The sequence below is a fragment of the Hyperolius riggenbachi genome, chromosome 12 (genome assembly GCF_040937935.1).
Source record: "Hyperolius riggenbachi isolate aHypRig1 chromosome 12, aHypRig1.pri, whole genome shotgun sequence".
NCBI lineage: Eukaryota > Metazoa > Chordata > Amphibia > Anura > Hyperoliidae > Hyperolius > Hyperolius riggenbachi.
In genome coordinates this window covers 54,968,851-54,989,728 of record NC_090657.1, presented here as the reverse complement: position 1 = coordinate 54,989,728, position 20,878 = coordinate 54,968,851, and the positions used below count along the sequence as shown (strand labels likewise).

The 20,878-nt window shown below is 43.7% G+C and overlaps 1 protein-coding gene across 3 annotated transcripts in view; it reads left to right on the top strand.

Moving 5' to 3' along the window:
• CA10 (carbonic anhydrase 10) overlaps positions 1 to 20,878 on the top strand; it is a 312,105-nt gene that overhangs the window by 130,984 nt on the left and 160,243 nt on the right. The gene's annotated exons all lie outside the window — the stretch shown is intronic.

Genomic DNA, 20,878 nt, shown 5'->3' with positions numbered 1-20,878 from the left:
TGGGGAGTAAAGGGGGGGGGATCACTTGTGTGCTGTGTTGTACGGCCCTGCAGCTTGGCCAATTAAACAGAAAATAGCCTGGTCACTAGGGGCGTTTAACACCATGGTCCTCAAGAGGTTACTGTAAGTGACAGCAACATAGGAGAAAAGAAATTTATGGCTCATTTTACTCAGCAAGAAATGTACTTCTTATTTGTATGCGTTTTAAATTTTAAGATTTTTGCGACAGTTCCTCTTTAATGACAGCTAAGGTTTATGAGTACCTAATCTCCATTGCATCCAGTTGTTCTGACTACAGTATATTCTCATTATAAACTCCAAAGGACCAGGAAAAGTAGTTTATTATATTAGAAGTTTACTTTTTTATGAGTTGATCTTACATTGTATATTTATATAGACCAGGCATGGGCAAACTCGGCCCTCCAGCTGTTACGGAACTACAAGTCCCCCAATGCATTTGCCTTTATGAGTCATGACTGTGGCTGTCAGACTCCTGCAATGCATTGTGGGACTTGTAGTTCCTTAACAGCTGGAGGGCCGAGTTTGCCCATGCCTGATATAGACGCATTGGCGGAAATCTGAGGACTGAGTTTACTATATCAAGAGGTTTATTATATCAGAGTTTACTATAAGAGATTCTACTATATTACATTATTAACAATGACAAAATGGCGCACTTAACCACTTGCCGACCGCACGCTTATACCGTGCGTCGGCAAAGTGGCAGCTGCAGGACCAGCGACGCAGTACTGCGTCGCCAGCTGCAGGCTGATTAATCAGGAAGCAGCCGCTCGCGCGAGCGGCTGCTTCCTGTCAAATCATGGCGGGGGGCTCCGTGAATAGCCTGCGGGCCGCCGATCGCGGCTCGCAGGCTAAATGTAAACACAAGTGGAAATAATCCGCTTTGTTTACATTGTACGGCGCTGCTGCGCAGCAGCGCCGTAAGGCAGATCGGCGATCCTCGGCCAATCAGCGGCCGGGGATCGCCGCCATGTGACAGGGGACGTCCCGTCACTGGCTGCACAGGACGGATAGCGTCCTGTGCAGCCTCGATCGCCGGGGGGGGCCAGGTAGGAGAGGGAGGGGGAGGATTTCGCCGCGGAGGGGGGCTTTGAGGTGCCCCCCCCCGCAACACCCAGGCAGGCAGGAGAGATCAGACCCCCCCTGCACATCATCCCCATAGGGGGGAAAAAAGGGGGGCAATCTGATCGCTCTGCGTGCACCCTGATCTGTGCTGGGGGCTGCACAGCCCACCCAGCACAGATCACTCAAAACAGCGCTGGTCCTTAAGGGGGGGGGTAAAGGGTGGGTCATCAAGTGGTTAAAGAGACACTGAAGCGAAAAAAAAATGATGATATAATGAATTGGTTGTATAGTACGGATAATTGCTTGAACATTAGTAGCAAAGAAAATATTCTCATATTTTTATTTTCAGTTATATGTTTTTTTTTATAACATTGCATCATTCTCTGATATTTGCAGTTTAATATGAACACTGAGTTTCCCTCACCTTCATAGTACTTTTCACCTACTTTTTGGTACTTTTTCTATTGCAAGTACTAAAATGTTATTATAAATAGAAGATGAAAAATGTTCTCCTAGGGAAAAATTCATGAGAAAAAGTGACTTGCATATGGGCCCTGGTCTGAAGTATTCGAGGGAGGTGGTTGGGGCCCCCCTATAGCCCTGAGTCCCCTCGGCAATGCCAGGGGCTTCTCCACTGTAGTTATATCCATTGCCTCTTGTACAGTATCCTTTAAAGAGGAACTCCAGTGAAAATAATGTAATAAAAAAGTGCTTCATTTTTACAATAATTATGTATAAATGATTTAGTCAGTGTTTGCCCATTGTTATATATTTCCTCTCCCTGATTTACATTCCGATATTTACCACATGGTGACATTTTTACTGCTGGCAGGTGATGTCAGTGGAAGGAGATGCTGCTTGCTTTTTTTGGCAGTTGGACCCAGCTGTAAACAGCTGTTATTCCCCGCAATGCAATGAGGTTCACAGACAGGAAACTGTCATGAACATGGCCCTGACATCACAATGTGAGAGGGGTTTCACCACAATATCAGCCATACAGCGCCCCCTGATGATCTGTTTGAGAAAAGGAAAAGATTTCTCATGTAAAAGGGGGTATCAGCTACTGATTGGGATGAAGATCAATTCTTGGTCATGGTTTCTCTTTAAAAAAACATCATAAAAAGGAAAAGCAGTGTTGGTCTTACCATTCCTGAAGAATCCGGCCAGTATTACTGGAAAAACATTTTTATTCAAGCACTAATAAGTCAACGCATTTCGCATGTGCCTGCCCACATTAATGCAAAAATCTTGAAAATTCAAAGGTTCACAAAATGTTTATGCAATTCGGTGTATGCTTATTAGCGTGTGTATGTTGATGTATGCTTAGTGCATATCAATCTTTTTAAAGATGCATTATGCTTTTTTTTTATTTATTTTTAATCCCGCTGTCTCCTGCTGCTTTTATCATTCGTTTCAGAGACTTCACCGTTCACTCCTTCACCAGAGAATATTAAACTTTAATTTGAAGAGTGCAGCAAGAGGCCCTCGTCTATATTTCTTTGTTAACATTCCATGGCGGGTTTCATTTAATCATATTTTGCAGGGATTGGTTTAATTCAAAGGGGAGCCGGCTATGTTTTGCATTCGGCAGGTTGGATTTCAAGACCATCGCCTTTTGGTTTTTGTTTCGTACGGTCTTATCCCGTCACCTGCCTTTGACAGCTCCCGTCATGCGTTTCACCTTGGTATCTCTTCCTTCCATCTCTTATTTCAGCCTATTAATCTTACAAAATGCTTCTGCTCCAAATGCCTAACCTTAAACTGTCAGATTGGATTTCCTGTTGTAGCTTTTTACTTTGAACCCCACATTCAGCTTTTTAACCCCATGTGAGGCTGCTTTGCTTCTGTTCAAAGGCAGCATCAATTGTCTAGTAGCAGCTACTGCACTGGGACATATTCCGAAGGTGGAGGCTGTTTTGTAAGTTCAGCAAGTGAAAGCAGTGGCGTAGCAATAGGGGGTGCTGAGGTAGCAACCGCATCAGGGCCCTTGGGCCAGATGAGCCCCGAGGGACCCACCCTCAACCCCAGTATTAACCCTCTATTGGTCCTATGCTGGTAATAATCACTTCTAAAGGTGCTTTATTAGTAGTAATCATTAACAAATTGTTTCTCATCCCCTCCTTGCACTTCTGACACTGTGGTTGTCCTTGGCAGGTTTTGGTGTGTCATATCAATTGTTATGAATAGAGTACTTGGGGCACAATGTAAAACTTGCACCGGGGCCCATAGCTCCTTAGCTACGCCACTGAGTGAAAGCCAGATTACTAGCAGAATAAGAACTGGGGGTTTTTTTGCTGGCTGAGTAAATTCACACTAATGAGGGATTTGGCCATTGCTCAATGAACACAGACAATGTAACAATCAAACTGACAGTATAATAATAGTTAACAGTATGCAAGGAGGACTTTATCCACTTACCGACAAGCTGACACATTAAAACGTCCTGTTGGAGCCTGTTAACGGCTCCAGGACGTTTTAATGCGTCACTCACTCACGCCGCCGCTGTGCACATTGGTGCTCTGCTGTTACGCGTCGGGACACCGCGATCCATGATTGGGGAAGAGGACTGAGTGGTCCTCTACCCAATTGCGATGCCTGGAATGAATGGACATGACCCCAATCAGGGGCCATGTCCATTCATAAAACAGGAAGCGGTCAGAGGCTGTCTTCTTTCCTGATAACCTCTTCCCACTCCCGCTTGCAAGACTTCTCTTGATCCTCTCCCCTCCTCTGGAACACTCTCCCTCAACACATCCGCCACTCACCCACACTTACTTTTTTTAAGCGCAATCTGAAAACTCACCTATTCAGGCAAGCATACTCTCCTACCTAGGATCCTGCCCACTAACTACCACTTCTACGACTCCACACACAGCTTCCCTTTACCTACTGTCCTATACCTTAAATGTTTAGACTGTAAGGCCTTTTGGCCAGGGCTCTCTTCCCCTTTTGTTTCTCAATGCTGTGTATCAGGTGTACATACCCCACACCTTTTGTAAAAACATGTAGTTAATTTGTTCACTGTATTAGTTGTTATACCCTCTTGCCTTGTATCAAGTGTTGTATCGTATACTCTGTATTGTTATACCTTGTATACTATTGTACAGCGCCACAGAAGATGCTGGCGCTATATAAATCAACCATCATAATAATAATAGTAAAATGTAAAAAAAAAAAATGAACACTTGCTGTAAAGCAGGAAGTGGCCAAAAAGTAAAATTACACATACATACACTTATAATTAAATATTAATAAAGTCAATGCCTTCCAGTTCCAACCAGCCCCCCCCCCAAAAAAAGATGGTAATGTAAATAAAAGTTTAAAAAATATACATAAATAGTTGCCTTAGGGACTTAGCTTTTTAATCTATATTTTATGAGGGTATTTTACTATTGCTTTACTACATAGGGGCTTGTAATTCTGGACTGGACAAAAAAAACGTATCTGTCATAGACATCTAATCTGCATGCTTGTTCAGGGTATTAGAGGCTGAGGATCAGCAGAACAGCCAGACAACTGGTATTGTTTAAAAGGAAATAAATATGTTAGGCCCGGTGCACATTAGATTTTAGCTGCGGATCCAGCCGTACGGTTCCGGTTTCCGTTTAGCTCAGCAGAACGGAAACAGAAGGTTTTGCAGCAAAATAGGAATCAATGAAAATGGACATTTTACAGCACACTGGCTGTACAAACGGATCGTTTTCCCAGATCCAGATGGCCGGATCCGTAAAAAAACGCAGATGTGAACCGGGCCTCAGCCTCCATATCCCTCTCACCTCAGGTTCCCTTTAAAGCTGAATTATTACAAATGCTTTTTGTTTTAAGAAAGCAAAATTGCATTTAGCTTTAATTTCTTTTCTGCATTTCCATTGACTTACATTAATTGTGATTCGCACATCACACACAAAGAAAAATAACACTGCAGTGCCATCTTTCAGATGCAGAAAAATCACAAAATGCACAAGAAAATAAGAAAAATGCAGGTCAAATGCAATGCCGCTGAAATCCTTAAGATGAATGCGATGAATGTGAAATCGCGGTTCCGCATGACGCGCGAGAATTCTAACATGCGTGAACGGGGCTTAACTGATTGAATTCCAGGCGGACATGGATCTATCGGCTTGTCATGATATCGGCGTGTCTAAATTAGTAATGTAATATATTTATATTGTGGAACAATTGCTGCTTTCAAAGCACTGACGGAAGATTGAGAAGTGTAGCTATGGATGAAAGTGTAGGCTGTGCAGAGGAAGTGTATATATTCCAACAGGCACCCCCTTTCCAATTATCTCACAGGATAGAACTGCCAGCCTTCTGTAGCCAGAATGATTGCCAGTGTATCATGAGAGGTTTCACAGCAATTATCTAAAGCGTATTCTTTTTTTTTCTCTTTTCAGTTAGGAGCAGGTATACACACATATTTAAAATCAATCAACAGCAGAGAGCAGGCAGAACAATGGCGCAGTGGGTAGCATGTTTGCCTTGCAGCCCTGGGGTCTCTGGTTTGAACCTGGGCACTATCTGCATGGAGGTTGTATGTTTTCCATGTGTCTGTGTGGGTTTCCTCTGAGCCCTCTGGTTTCCTCCCCACACCCTAACTAAAAACATAAAGATAAGTTATGTAAAGGGCTATTGAAGTGAGAGGGATATGTAGGCTGCCATATTTATTTCCTTTTAAGCGATACCAGCTTCCTGGCTATCCTGCTGATCCTCTGCCTCTAATACTTTTAGCCACAGACCCTGAACAGGCAGATCTAACAAGATTAGCTGCATGCTTGTTTCTGGTGTGTGATTCAGACACTACTGAAGCCACATAGATCAGCAGGGCTGCCAGACAACTGGTATTGTTTAAGAGGGAATAAATATGGCAGCCTTCATATACTTCTCACTTCAGTTCTCCATTAAGGTCCCCCAGAATTGACCATAGTCTATGATGCAGCTATGACTGTAGTAGGGATAAGCGAACAAGAGCCTATAAGGGTGTAATAAGTCAGTATAACTGAAGGTATATATATGAGTGCAGAGCCAGATTATTCACAAGGCAATCTAGGCAATTGCCTAGGGAATGGAGAGAGTGTAAGGGCCTGGTTGATGCTAGTCTCTAACCATTGGGAAGGGGAATGCTCTAGATCCTGAAGAGGCTTCCCTCATCCTCCCAGTCAGACCTGTTCCTGTGCTGGGACCTTCTGAAAGTACACCGGCTAAGTTGCCACTGGACTCCTAAAACCTGCACCTGAGCCCAATCGGGTCCGCTCTACTGCACAGTTGCGAGCCGTCTGCGCCTGCGCAGTAGAGTGGGCCAATCATGCTCGGCAATTTCCACCAGAGCCGCTAGTTCACCTGCAGGAGGCGCATATCACATGCCTATTATGATGTTGCAGAGTTCGGGGGTCCTGGCGTAAGAGCGTGGCAGAACAGGGTGCCAGGGGAGCCTCTTGAGGATCCAATGGCTTCCTTCCCCCGAGGTAAGGACCCCCTAGGGGCAGTTTTTTCCTTACAAGTTTACTTGTTTTATTGTGAAGAGGTTGTGCAACCTTTTACTGCAAAAACAACAGAAGTGATGGTTTTTTACTTTATTTGTGGTGACGGTCACCTATGATTTTGTTCACCGCGACGTTGCGTCAGTCATTATTTAAATTACCCCACGTCACCATAGACTAACATGATGCAGATCACTGCAACTTGACGCAGAAGCCATGCGGTAACATAGTTCTGGATCTTTGTTAGGGATGTGGCGAAAACGTCATTTGTGTCGCGCCATAACGTTGCAGTATGAAAGTCTCCATAAACTTTCATTGCCTGGTGTTGGCGTGCGGTAAACATACTGCACCGCCCCGGTGTGAAAGGGCCATTAGTGGCAAGGCCTGCGCTGTAGAACATGTCAATGCTACAAAAATACAAGGCTGGATTTATCCCTCTGCGCACTTAGGTCAACTTTCTTGCATGTGCAGCCCCCCTCCTATTCCTTGTGCAGCCCCCTCTTCCATGTCTAACAATCATGTACAGCAATCTCCTTCAGTTCTATTATTATTATTATTTATTGAATTTATAAAGCGCCAACATATTACGCAGCGCTGGACAATAAATATATACAGTGATACAAGGATGACAGACATAACAAGGTTATACAACATAGAACAAAGTTATACTTGCAAATTGTACAAAATACATGATCATGCAGTATGGGCTGGTTAGGTAGGCCCAGTAATACAAGTACAGGCTGTCATAGGACAGGAGCACATGATCCTGTAGATTACACTAGGGAGTGGAGGACCCTGCCAGAGGCTTACAATCTTAAGGGTGGGGTGGAAACACTGGGTGGGGCTGTTAAATATTCAGTAGATAGTTACTGTGTGGTAGGAGGTGGGTAGGCCATCATAAAGAGGTGGGTTTTGAGGGCTTGCTTGAGTTGAAAGAGGGAGCAAGTCTGATGGGTGGTGGAAGGGCGTTCCAGAGGGTGGGGGTAGCTCTTGAGAAATCCTGCAGGCGGGCATGGGAGTGTGAAATGCGTCGGGTGGTGATGCGAAGGTCGTTGGAGGATCGGAGAGGGCGACCTGGTGTATACCTGTGAACAAGCTCCGAGTAGGTAGGGCAGGTTTTGTGCACAGATTTATACGCCAGGCATAGAATCTTGAAAGTTATCATGAAACGGATAGGGAGCCAGTTCAGGGATTCACAAAGGGGAGATGTGGATGCAGAGCGGTGCGAAGAATGGATGAGTCTTGCAGCCGCGTTCATAACTGATTGCAGGGGGGCAGTGCGTTTCAAGGGGAGGCCAGAAAGGAGGGAGTTACAGTAATCAAGGCGGGAGATGATTAGGGCATAGACGAGCAGTTTGGTTGTGTCTGGAGTTAAGAAGGGGCGGATCTTGGAGATATTACGAAGGTGGAAATTGCAGGCTCTGGTGATGTTTTTGATGTGTGGGATGAAGGAGAGTTAAGAGTCCAAGGTGACACCCAGACAGCGGACCTGGGAGGTAGGGTGATTGGTTGTGTTATCAATTGTCAGGTGGAAATCTCGTAGGGGTGCAGCAGCATGGGGTGGAAAGATCAGGAGCTTAGTTTTGCCTAGGTTAAGCTTCAGGAACCTAGCAGACATCCAGGAGGAAATTGCTGAGAGACACGTGGAGACCTTGTTTATGGTGGTGGATGAGAGATTTGGGGTATGGAGGTAAATCTGCGTGTCATCGGCATAGAGGTGATATTTGAAGCCCAGGGAGGAGATAAGCTTGCCAATTGAGGAAGTGTATATGGAGAAAAGAAAGGGGCCCAGAACAGAGCCCTGGGGGACCCCAACTGCGAGGGGGGCAGCGGTTGAGGATGAGCCATTGAAGGAAGTTGTGAAGGAGCGATTGGATAGGTATGAGGAGATCCAGGTCAAGGCAAGACCATGGATGCCCACAGACTGTAGTGATTGGAGGAGGAGGGGGTGGTAAACAGTTCTATACAGTTCCCTTGGGCAGTAGCTCCCTATCTCCATGTGTTGCTCCTGAGTCCTTATTTGCAACCTCTGTTTTCCATTTGCAGCCTCTTGTTCCATATGCAGCAATCCCTCTTCCATGTCCAGCCGCCCTTTAGCCAGCTGCCATCCAAGGCCCGGGCCTCGGTGGCCTTCCCAGAAACCTAGCCCTGCAAAAATACATAATAAAATGAAAAAAAAAACCTGCAATACAACACCCATTTATTTTAGGCTGGTGGTCCTTTTACGATAAAATGCCATTGCGTACCAAGATTAAGCAATATCCTTTTTATCGTGCTTGCACTGACTCTTGGAAAATAATTGTATTGTCCTCCGAGTGGCATTTTTCTCCAGACATCTCTGGTTAAATGGGAGGTCTGTTCACCTAATCTCAGGCTGTCACATTTGCCTCTGACAGATGCAGTCACATACATTACCTCGGTATCAACTCTGCGCATCTCACATTGCAGCCTATTAATCTTACAAAGTGAAGCTGTTCATCCCATGTTTCATCACGTTAATCTCGACTCGCGGTTTAACTCAAGATGGTAACGGCTCTGTCACTCTCATCAGCAGCGATACATAATATCTCATGTTGTCATCTCGTCAAGATCAGGGAGGTTTTTATTTTATTTTTATTTTGCAAAGGAAATAATTCACATCCTTTGTGATGTAAAGGGAGCCAGAAACATTGAGGCCTCATTCACACCTAAAAACGCAAGTGTATTTTTTTCCCCCTCCCGGTGCTCCACTGTGTGCTGCGTTTTTGGTAAAAGCACTTTTCTAAGCACTTTTCTAGAGCAGTTTTGTCCTTCACTCCCTGACGCAAATCAGGAAGTGAACTCTTTGACCCGGAAAAGAATAAATATTAAATACAATGTATTTATTCTAAAAAATGTGAACGCAATCGCCACAAAAAGCGGTTTTGTAAGCGTTTAGCGCTCTTCCTATACCTTCCTTTATAGCAAAAACGCCCCAAAAATGGTTCAGGCACCACTTTGCTGAACTCACAGCGCACGAACCGCGCTGATATGAACCTTCTCATAGAGATTCATTGCACAAGCGGTTTTATGGCGATTTTAAAAATCTCCTGCGCTTGAAAAAAGGCTGAAAACGCCCCTAGTGTGAACAAGCTCTGAATATGGGAATACAAAATAAATCATTATACTGTATTTGATAGCATATGTCTGAAAGCTTCCTGAAGAAAACAAAAACATTCTATACTAATTTTATTAAAGAGGACCTGAACTCATGCGCTGGACACAAGGAAAACACAGATGAATCCACCCTGATTGTGTTTAGAGAAAAGAGCCTTTCTAATTCCCCATTATCAGCTACAAGTAATCACAACTGCAATCTGAGCTCTCAGCTGTGTCAACACAGGAACCTCGGCAGTCTCAGCTAATTTGTAAACACACGCGTTAACCCTTCCTCCATGAAAGCAGTAAGTAGACACCCTGCAGATTTGTTGCAGGAGTTCTGTTGGCTGCAACAACAAAAAACATGTTTTTCTGTAAAGGTTATTATGCTGTTTATCTTTTAGAGCAGAGAGGAAGTTCTGAGTTCAGGTCCGCTTTAATTGCAAATATATGTTTGCACTAAACATAGGGTTAAAGATGGTCAGTGCAAATTTGTAAAAGTATGTTCACTGTAAATATTCGCTTTGAATTTTTGCATGGAATTTTATCTATTTGTGTGAAACAAATGTGTGTGCATTAGAAGAACTTAACTTTTAAAACTAAGATGTTGGAATCCCTTGAATTCCAAACTTCGACTTTTAACTTGAAATTATGAGGTTCTGATGCAAATTTCACAATTCTGAATTCTGCAGGATGCATAACTCATCCCGACAGAGCGGTCAATCATGTCAGTATGACATAAAATCTAGTTCATGCAACCCCCACAGAAGAGAAGTAATTATAATTTGAACTTTTCAGCCAGATACACATATTTTGGCTTCTTTTTACATTTCAGAAGAACCGTGGTGGTTGCATTCCACTGCAAGTTCCGTCTGCCACCAGTATAGGTAGCCAGGGATAGGTTTCCCCAGTATAGGTTAGCCAGGAATAGGTGTCCCCAGTATAGGCTAGCCAGGCACAAGTGCCCCCAGTATAGGTAGCCAGGCATAGGTGCCCCCAGTATAGGGTAGTCAGGCATAGGTGCCCCCAGTATAGGTGTGAGGATCCGCTCGGCTGCCTGCGCATGCAGGCAGCCTTTTGACCACTGTTCAGGTCTGCATTCTGCAGGTCTCTGGAAGAGAGACCTTTTGTCAGTTTGGCAGCTTGCTGCTGAGGAATTTGCATACGTTTGTCATGCAGATTGCCTAGCCACATCCTTTGTAGGCTTGCTCTATATATACCATGTGATATCACAGATCTGGGCTGGTCATAAGGGTTAGTCCTGTGTACACTCCTTAGTGTCAGCCTTGCTCATTGTTTGAATATTAGTTTAGAGTAATTCCTGGAACTGCACTAGGCAGATTCCCTAGTGCAGTTAGGATTGCATATTTGTTTTGTTTGTCTGTTGCGATTGTCCTGTCCCAGCGGTGGTCGACAGGAAGTCGTTCTGATCTTTGTTCTTGGAGTATAGCTGGAGCAGCGGTTGCTACCAGCTATCTCATCTGATCTGTCTTGCCAGGATCGCACTCGCCTTGCGCTAGTGCTGTGGATCCGTCTGATCTCCATCTCTCTTTTTATACTTGGATCGCACTAGCCTCTTGCGCTAGTGCTGTGCATCCGTCTGATCTCTATCTCTCTTTCTATATTTGGATCGCACTAGCCTCTTGCGCTAGTGCTGTGGATCCGTCTGATCTCCATCTCTCTTTCTATACTTGGATCGCACTCGCCTTGCGCTAGTGCTGTGGATCCTTCTGTTCTGTCTTCCTGGATCGCACTAGCCTCTTGCGCTAGTGCTGTATATCCTATCTCTCGCTTATTCCTGTTTTCGTGTATCTGTCTTGTCTGCTACGAACGCTTGCTGGAGGCTCAGTGAGGTAACCGTTAAGCAAGCGCTCGCGTCCTCTGTTTCATGTATGTCTGTCGGTGGTTAGTTAGGCGTGCTTGTCTCTGTTGTGCTTATCACGCGGAGACCGCGCATAAACGCGTGCACTGTTGCGAATGAGTGCGGTGTTCGCGTTTAGCTAGCGTTTGTTATTTTCCTTATCTTCTCATTGTATGATTTGCTGTGCCTTTGCTACTCTCGTGCTCTGCCTTGCTGTAGCCTTGTGTCACCTCTGGCAATCGCCTCTCTCGCGATTGCGTTCCTGCTTCATATCTGCTGTTGTGTATGCACAGTCGCGGGTTGGCGACTAGTTTGGTGCACACACATACAATCTGTCCCTTTGCTCAATCTCATTCGTAATCGCTTCTCAGGCGATTGTGTTCTCACTCGGTTTCCTTTGTTGTGTGTCCGCCGTCGCAGGTGGCGGCTAGATTGGTGGACATACATACATTCCTCATCTGTGCTTATTCGATCTTGTGTCGCTGTTAGCAATCGCCATCTCTGGTGATTGCCTTCTCACTTTGTCTTCATGGTTGTGTGTTCATCGTCGCAGGGTGGCGACTAGTTTGGTGAACACGCATACCCTCTGTCTCTTTGATCTCTCTCTTTCAGGGCTATCTTGCCCTTAGTTTCTTCCCTTTGTGCAATTCCTGTCTAGCGTCTGTGGCAGGGCAGAGGAGCTGTTCCTCTGCACTCCACAGCTCCTCCTGCCGACAGGAATTTCCCTCTACAGGTGCATTGCACCTTTTGCTGGGTTCCCTCAAATTACACGCTTGTGGAGGATTTCCGCAGTGTCAGCGCATGTCTTGTGCGCTGATCACGGAGAGAATTCCACAATCCTTACAATAGTGTAGTTAGGCATAGGTGCCCCCAGTATAGGTAGTCAGGCATAAGTGCCACCAGTATAGGTTAGCCAGGCATAGGTGCCACCAGTATAGGTTAGCCAGGCATAGGTGCACCCAGTATAGGTTAGCCAGGCATCGTGGTACCAATATAGGTACCCAGGCATACAGTAGGTGCCCCCAGTATGGATTAGGCAGGCAGAGGTGTCCCCAGTATAGGTTAGCTAGGCATAGGTGCCCCCAGTATAGGTTAGCCAGGCATAGGTGCCCCCAGTATAGGCTAGCCAGGCACAAGTGTCCCCAGTATAGATAGTCAGGCATAGGTGCCCCCGGTATAGGTTAGTAAGGTATAAGTGCCCCCAATATATATTAGCTAGGCATAGGTGCCCCCAATATAGGTTAGCTAGGCATAGGTATCCCAATATAGGTTAGCTAGGCATAGGTATCCCAATATAGGTTAGCAAGGTAAAAGTGCCCCCAATATATGTTAGCTAGGCATAAGTACCCCATGTATAGGTGACGGAGGGGGAGCCGTGTCCACATTGGGATGCCACAGGGAGGGGGTACAACTTCTCCCTTTCTCCTCCTGGGCCCCTCCTCCATGCTCCCACCTCCAATGCAGAGTAAATGCTGCAGAAGACTCATAAAACAACTCACCGGCCGCCCTCCACGCTCCAAGCACCGACCACTTGCCGCTGGTCTCTTCTGTCTGCGGTGCCTATACTCTCACTACTTCCTTCTAAACAGTAAGTAGTAAGAGTATAGGCGCTGCAGACAAAAGAGACTGTATACTGAATGTATACTGTACTCCACATATCCACTCACAGCAAACAGGGAGTTACATGTGTATAGTAAGATACCCTGGCCATGGGGTGGGGGTAGGGGTTGGAGTGGAGGGGCTCCAAACAGCTGTATTGCTTAAAGGCACTGCATCTCTTCACAATGAACATGTATGGTCGGGTAACATACTTAACATAAAATCAGTAACATTGCGCTTGATTTGCTGGGTTAAATTGAACTATTTTTACCGCAGTGTGAATTGGGCCTTAAAGTGAATCCAAGGTGAAAATAAATTGATGAGATAAACAATTATATTTATCCTCCTACTCCTAAAAATGACTTTTTAAAGTATCCCAGGGTTTTATTTTGTATTTAAACATTTACAAAGTAGGTTGAATGTTTTATGGTCTCTAATCAGTAGCAATCTATTAAGTGTCCCAGAGTTAGAAATGGGTCAATAGTTCATGTATTTTATCTCTACATGCCTTCAGAAGTTGTATTCTGGTTACACATATGCATGATTACCTCATCATGTCACATGTCGCCTCGAATACACTTTTAGGCCTACAAGGATACTGTAAACCAGCAGTTTTTGGCACATGCTTGGCCTAGAAAAGCAAAAATGACAACTTGCAAGGCTCCACCCACTTCCCTGATGTGCTGCATGTGAGAAATAACCATTTTCAATTACATTCTGTTATGAGAAAGCAATGCTACAGTCTGTAGCACTTTCAGAAGAGAGCTTTTACAAGCCTTTCATCTGATTAGGTCAAATCCATGTGGATCCGCCTAACACTTACTTGTATTGCTAAAACACTTATGTCAGGCTAACATGAAGAGCATTGCTTTATTTTTTCTCAACATAAGGGTAGTATCGTGTTAGAAAAGAGAAAAAAAAAAGAAAAGGAAAAAAAACCATTAGTGTCACAGATGACATGTTTAACCACTTCCCGCGACCGCCTAATGCAGGATTGCGGCCGGACAGTGGCTCTCTCGTTCCTCCGTGATGCATATGTGCATCCTCTCGTGAGGAACAAGATTTGACGGGAGCTCACGCTTGCGCAAGCGCGTTCTCCCGTCACTGCGCACAGCGGGTCCCAGCCATCAGCCTGCCAGCCATCGGCGCTGGAAGGCTGTTTATTCAGGTAAATACACATTAAAATATTTATATAGCGCTGACATCTTACACAGCACTGTACAGAGTATAGTCTTGTCACTTAACTATCCCTCAGAGGGGGTCACAGTCTAATCCCTGCCATAGTCATATGTCTATGTATGTATAGTGTAGTGTTTGTATCGTAGTCTAGGGCCAATTTAGAGGGAAGCCTATTAACTTACCTGTATGTATTATTATTTTTTTTACAAGGTATAGGTCTTTTTTTTATTAATTAAAAAAAAACTAAAAATAGCAGCAGCAATCAAATACCACCAAATAAAAGCTATATTTGTGAGAAGGAAAGGGGGTAAATTCATTTGGGTGCTAAGTTGTATGACCAAGCAATAAACTGTTAAAGATGTGAAGTGCCGAATTGTAAAAAAATGGCCTCATCATTGGGGGGTATAAACCTGTGGGGCTCAAGAGGTTTTAAAGTGATCCTGTAGTGAGAGTAATATTGAGGCTGCCATATTGAATAGATATCTAAGCCAAGGGAAAGAACCTACCTGGGGTTTCATCCAAGCCCCACAGTCAGGTTTCTCCTCGGTTGCACTCCTGTAGCTGGGAGCATTTTGCGCGTGCACAGAATGCTTCTAGCCAGGGGAGTGCAATCAAGGGCCATGCCTGCACAACTTAGCGTTACTTTTTGATCTTTCTGAGGGACCTGATAGATTGTGGGGGCTGGAAGAAGCACCAGGTAAGTTAAACTGAACTTTTTTCCCTCGCCTTGGATATCCTTTAAGGTAGCATAGCTAAGGAGCTATGGACCTCAGTGGAAGTTTCAAGGTGGTCACTAATGATACAATTTGCAGAACAACCGTTTACAAATGATTATTCATATGAACAATTGGAAATGATGATTTGAGACCACTAATGGACAACATTCTCCAAACCAATCCAATCAGATGAATGAAATCGATCCAGTTTTCAGGTTGATCCTGTCAATCTGACCGCATTGGTTAGGAGTTTTTTGTCCATTAGTGGTCCCAAACCATTAATTATTCCTATGAATAATCATTCATAAATGATCATTCTGCAAATTGTATCATTAGTGGACACCTTTTTATTGGAGTCGCTCAAGCACGCTATATATAGGAATTAATATGGAGCACCAAAACCTGCCAAGGATAGCTGCTGTGTCCGAGAGGAGTAAGGAAGGGGAGGGAAGCATTTTTGTTCAGGATTAGTACAGTATTCAGATCATACAAAGGTGAAAATTAGCAGATGTCTGCATTTTGTTTTAGTGCCTTCATCCCACAGAATCCCCTCTCCATGCAGTTAAAAAATTGACTGACCCTGACCACCCAAAAAAAAAACAATTCACCAGATTGCTTAGGGTGATCCAGCAATGGTGCCACATAAAATTAGAGGAGGGAAATTGCATTATCACGGTGACCTGGCCTCCCTTAGTGCCATCTAAGAGGAGGGCAGTTTTGTATACAGCACTCTCCCTCACGCACTAATGTGATTGGAAGGGGATATGTCTACATTGGCCACTGCATGCCTGACTGAGCTAGAGAGCATAGCTCTCATTTATTGTTTTCTATATGTTATGATTGTTAATTTATAAGATATGCACCTTGCACCCTAGCACTTAGCACTTTATTCCCTGACGACGGCTCCAAATGGGGAGCTGAAACATGTCGGATTGGTGGTGGGGGGTTTCTTTATAGCACTTTAGCAATCTTAGTGAGGAATAGGTTGATCAGATGTATGTTTACAAATGATTAATATCTGATCATTGATTTTGTAACCTACCTCAGTTAGGTCAATTAGGCATATGAATTTATTTTAATTATATTAATAAAAGTTATATTGTATAATGTACACACTCTAGATAGGAATTATTCTTGTGTTTTCTTTTCTCCTAGGTGATATTTTCACAACTTGTAATTAAATGCCCTTTAAACCACCAACAGGCAAGTAAATACTCAAAATAATTTGGATAGCTCCTGTACACATTTTTTGGTACTTTTTCAATTGCAAAGTGCTGAAAATGTATTTTAAATGCAAGATGAAAATGTATCTCCTAGGACAAAACTAAGGAGAAAATAGTAATTGCATATGACCCCTTGGCCCATATGCAATTAACTTTTCCTCCTGATTTTTCTCCTTGGTTAAATTTCCAAACTTGTCAATAAAATGCCCTTTAAAGTGGATCCGAGATGAACTTTTACTCATTGCATAATTGTGTTCCTTTTCTATTGTTTATAGGGCATTCCTCAAGCCAAATACTTTTTTGTTTTAATACTCTAATTCCCTATAAACTAAACAAGCCTCGCCCACAGCATTTCAGAGAGCCTTGGCAGTAGCAAGGGCTCATGGGAGCTCAGTCTGGGCAGGAGGAGGGGGAGGTATTACTAGCCAGAGATTTCAGAGGCAGAGGGGAGGAGGGAGGAGGAGGGGGATTAGGTTTTTCACAGGTTAAGTGCTGACGATGCAGATAAGCTTGCATGTGGTAATGTTTACAAACAACATGGCTGCTGTCATTATACCACAGGAAGAAATAATCATATTCTATTGAAGCTGTTTGCAGCTAGATTTGCTGTGTAAACTATCTAAACTTTAGATAAGATATATAGACAAGTTACTTGTTATAGTTAGTTTTTCATCTTGGATCCGCTTTAAGCCACCAGCAAGCAAGGCAATACTCAGAATAACATTGACAGTTCTTTTACATCTACTTTTTGACTTTTTGGTACTTTTTCAATTGCAAAGTGCTGAAAAATTATTTGAAACGAAAGATGAAAAATTATCCACCAGGAGAAAACTAAGGAGAAAAAGTTAATTGCATATGGGCCCTTGTATGGAAACTTACAGTACATCCAATTCCAAAACTGCCATTTCCAATGAGAGGTTTAAGTATCCAACGTCAAAAACCCATCCCTTATACAGTATATATACTGTTTATTCCAACATATGGAGTATTTCACTTTTATTATTGATATTCCATTTTTATCGCACCCTGGCAGGCAGTATACAGACAAACAAGACACAACAGAGGAAATTAAGTTGATAGGCTATGAAATTGTTTAACTGATCAATGGCTTGAAGTAATATCCTTCTGCTGTTCCGCAGAGATGACTCTGTACAGAACGAAGATAATTACGGGCAATCATCCTTGCGGAGGATACGGGTAGTAATGTAATCGGAGTGCTTAATTGCTGTTCTTGTACGCAATTATTTTTTTTTATATGCTTCATATTGTTTTACCACCCTGTATACAGCGAAAGTCCGACATTACCAAGCCATGGTGGAGAGCGGCAGAGCACAGCTATAGGGCTCATCGGGGTATAGAATCTCCTTGACCCATTAACATCTGCTGGCTCAACACTAATGGTCACATAGAGGATCCACTTAAGAAGACGAGATGTTATCTGAGACTGGTCATTACTTTAAAAGCATAACATTAGAAAGAGAGGACAAGGCTGGCAGGAGAGATATTATTGATATGCAAAGGATATGGTTGTGTAATCATATATTATTCTCAGAGTTTCACCCATTGTGGACCTCTTACTGAAATGGACTCTTCGCGTGAATCGATAGGCCAAGTGTAATGTTGCCCAAAGACATCACAGGGTAAAAAGTGAGCCCTAAACACACAGAGGTCTGCAAGAATGTGTGATTTCATTTTTTTGAATTTATTGATTTGAAAAGCTATAGCTGGCTATGGATTGGACTAGCATACCACTCACAAAAACGTACAGTGCGTTGTTATTTTGTGACACTTGACAGCTCAGTGCCTATTGACTCTGTGCAGTGTTGAGTGGGGAAGGGGGGTAACTACAAATCATGGGGTCCACCAGCAAAACTTTGATGAGGCCCCCCAATGTTCACACCCTTTACCTTGCCAACCCTCAGTGACCCTCAAAGCCTGGGCGCCTATCTTGAAATGGTCATAAAACAGGTGTGGCCCTAATGTTCCTCACACCCATAACAAGTGTAGCCACAAAAACACCTGATCTGAAGGGTGGACCTCCTTTTGTCAGAGGAAGTGAAGTAGAAGTTGCGGCCCCCTTAAAGCTTTGCCCCCCACCCTCATTGAGTGCAGTGTTGGAAAAGGAAAAATACAATATTTTCATTGGTAACTCTCCCTACACGTGCATCTAAAAAGGATGCCATGGTAATTTGGGCACTGGAGAAAGCCCCTAGGGAAATATCAGTAAAATGATTTAATTAAAATAGTAAAACATTGGTATCTTTACTGATATTTTACTATTACCTAACCTAAACTTACTTTCACATGAGCCCTGCCTCTCAGTGCCTAACCCTAACTGATTTCCCTGCCGATGCCTAACCCTAAGGACCCCCTGGTGATGCCTAACCCTAAGGACCCCTGGTGATGCCTAACCCTAAAGACCCTCTGGTGATGCCTAACCCTAAGGACCCCCGGGTGATGCCTGACCCTAAGGACCCCCTGGTGATGCTTAACCCTAACGGATTTCCCTGCCAATGCCTAACCCTAAGGACCCCCTGGTGATGCCTAACCCTAAGGACCCCCTGGTGATTCCTAACCCTAAGGACCCCCTGATGATGCCTAACCCTAAGGACCCCCTGGTGATGCCTAACCCTAAGGACCCCCTGGTGATGCCTAACCCTATCCATTAATACAAAAAAAATGCAGCATATCACATAAATAGGCAGTGTCACTTAAACATAACTAGGTAGAGTTATCTGGCTTCTGTGCTGGCTGGCCTGGCTTTCTGCTGGGTGGGCTGGCCTGCTGCCAGGTTGTCTCCCCATATTATTCCCTGACCTTTCAATGTATCCCCTCCCATGCTCCCACGGGCCTCCCATTGAGGCACCACAACTCCCAGCATGCCCCCATACAAGAACCGCAGCTCTCTGCATGCTCCCATAAAAGCATCAAATTGTCCAGCATGGCACCACAGCACCCAGTATGCCCACATAGAGGTACCACAGCACTCAGCATACTCGCGATTGATGCAACCCTACCCCCCTCAGCATGCCCACCAATTAGGTGCCACAGCTGACTCTGCCTTGAGTACATCCGGGGCACCCCAGAATAGATCCGAGGCACGTGCCCCTGGTCTTTGGGGCTAGCAATGCCTCTGGAGAACAGTATAGTAATAACTAAACAAACCACAAATAGAGGTGGTCATTATCAGCATAGCACCAATATAAAGAGCTTATAAAGCGTCTGAAGGGTGGCCTCTACTAGGCCTCTATGGAGCAGGAGCTCTGGTGCAGTTGCTACCTCTGCATCCTCCCCTATTGCTGCACCACTGGCTGTTTACCATTTCTATAGATCTAGGAATCTGTTGATCTGCAGAAAATTGCTATTTTTTCTGCAGATTGGTTGTGGTGATCTTAATGTGCTAATTACAATTATACAAAATTTTGTGTAAATTTCGCAATTACGGCCATACTTAATTAGGATTTGGACATTCAACTGATTTGGTGTTAGCCATTCGTACTTTTGCATCATTTTTGAGTAGTATCGTGACGATTTTAGGGGGTAATAGCAAAGGTCTTACAGATGCTGGTGTCACCAAAACTGCTACACATAATAAGAGGAAGGGTGGGAACAAGGCAAAAAAATAATTATTCAAAAAGACCTTGTAGATTTTGCAAAAATTGCGAAATTACAATTCCGCATTACTTTTACAAACAACATTAACCACTTTAGCCACCACTACGGTATCTCTACATGCTCTGAGACTCTTCATCTAAGCCACCAGGATGTAGAAATATGTATTGTACCTGAAGCACAGCTGTGCACGATTGGGCTTGCTCCTGTGCAAACCTCTGGCACTATCTGCTTCAGCACTTGAAAGGGAATATATGTTCCCCGAGCCAATAAGATTGATTTGTACCATTACAAATACTTTTATTTTCTCAGTTCATAGTGAAAAATCCCACTGTAGCATTATTTCAGAATCAAATATCCTTACCATAAATCAAGACAGGAACATAATCTAAGTTTTGTAGAAATGGTCAAACAAAATTTGTGTTTTTTTTATCTACAGTAGCGCATTTTATTTTTAAACTGGAATTGGTAAAACTGAGAAATAATGTGGGTTTATATTTATTTTCTCCTTTTTCCCCCCTTAAAATGCATAGAAACAAAACTGTTATAGTGAAAAAATACCATACAATGAAAATCTAGTTTGTCTTGAAAAAAAAAACAATATATATTTAATTTTGGTGTTGTAAGTAGGGATAAAGTTATTGCTGATTAAATAGGGACATAGTTAAAATGTCAAAACTGCTCTGGTCCATAACAAGGTTTGGATGTGAAGTGGTTAAATATGATTTTACCCAAAACTTTGCATTGCAGTTTTGCATCGTAATTGCGAATTGTTATGTGAAATTACGATTATGCGAAATTTGTGCTCATCATCATTAGAGATTGCCTATTTAGTAAATGGGACCCAGTACTCAGTTTCCTCATACACTACATCCTCTGTATCCTCAGGACCTATGCTGGGCCTGGACTGGATGGTCTCAACCTAGCACTGTTATTTCTGTTTTGCTGTATCTAAAAAAGTTGTGAAGTGCGACAGCCAGACTACTGCTGCATCTGTCACAACAC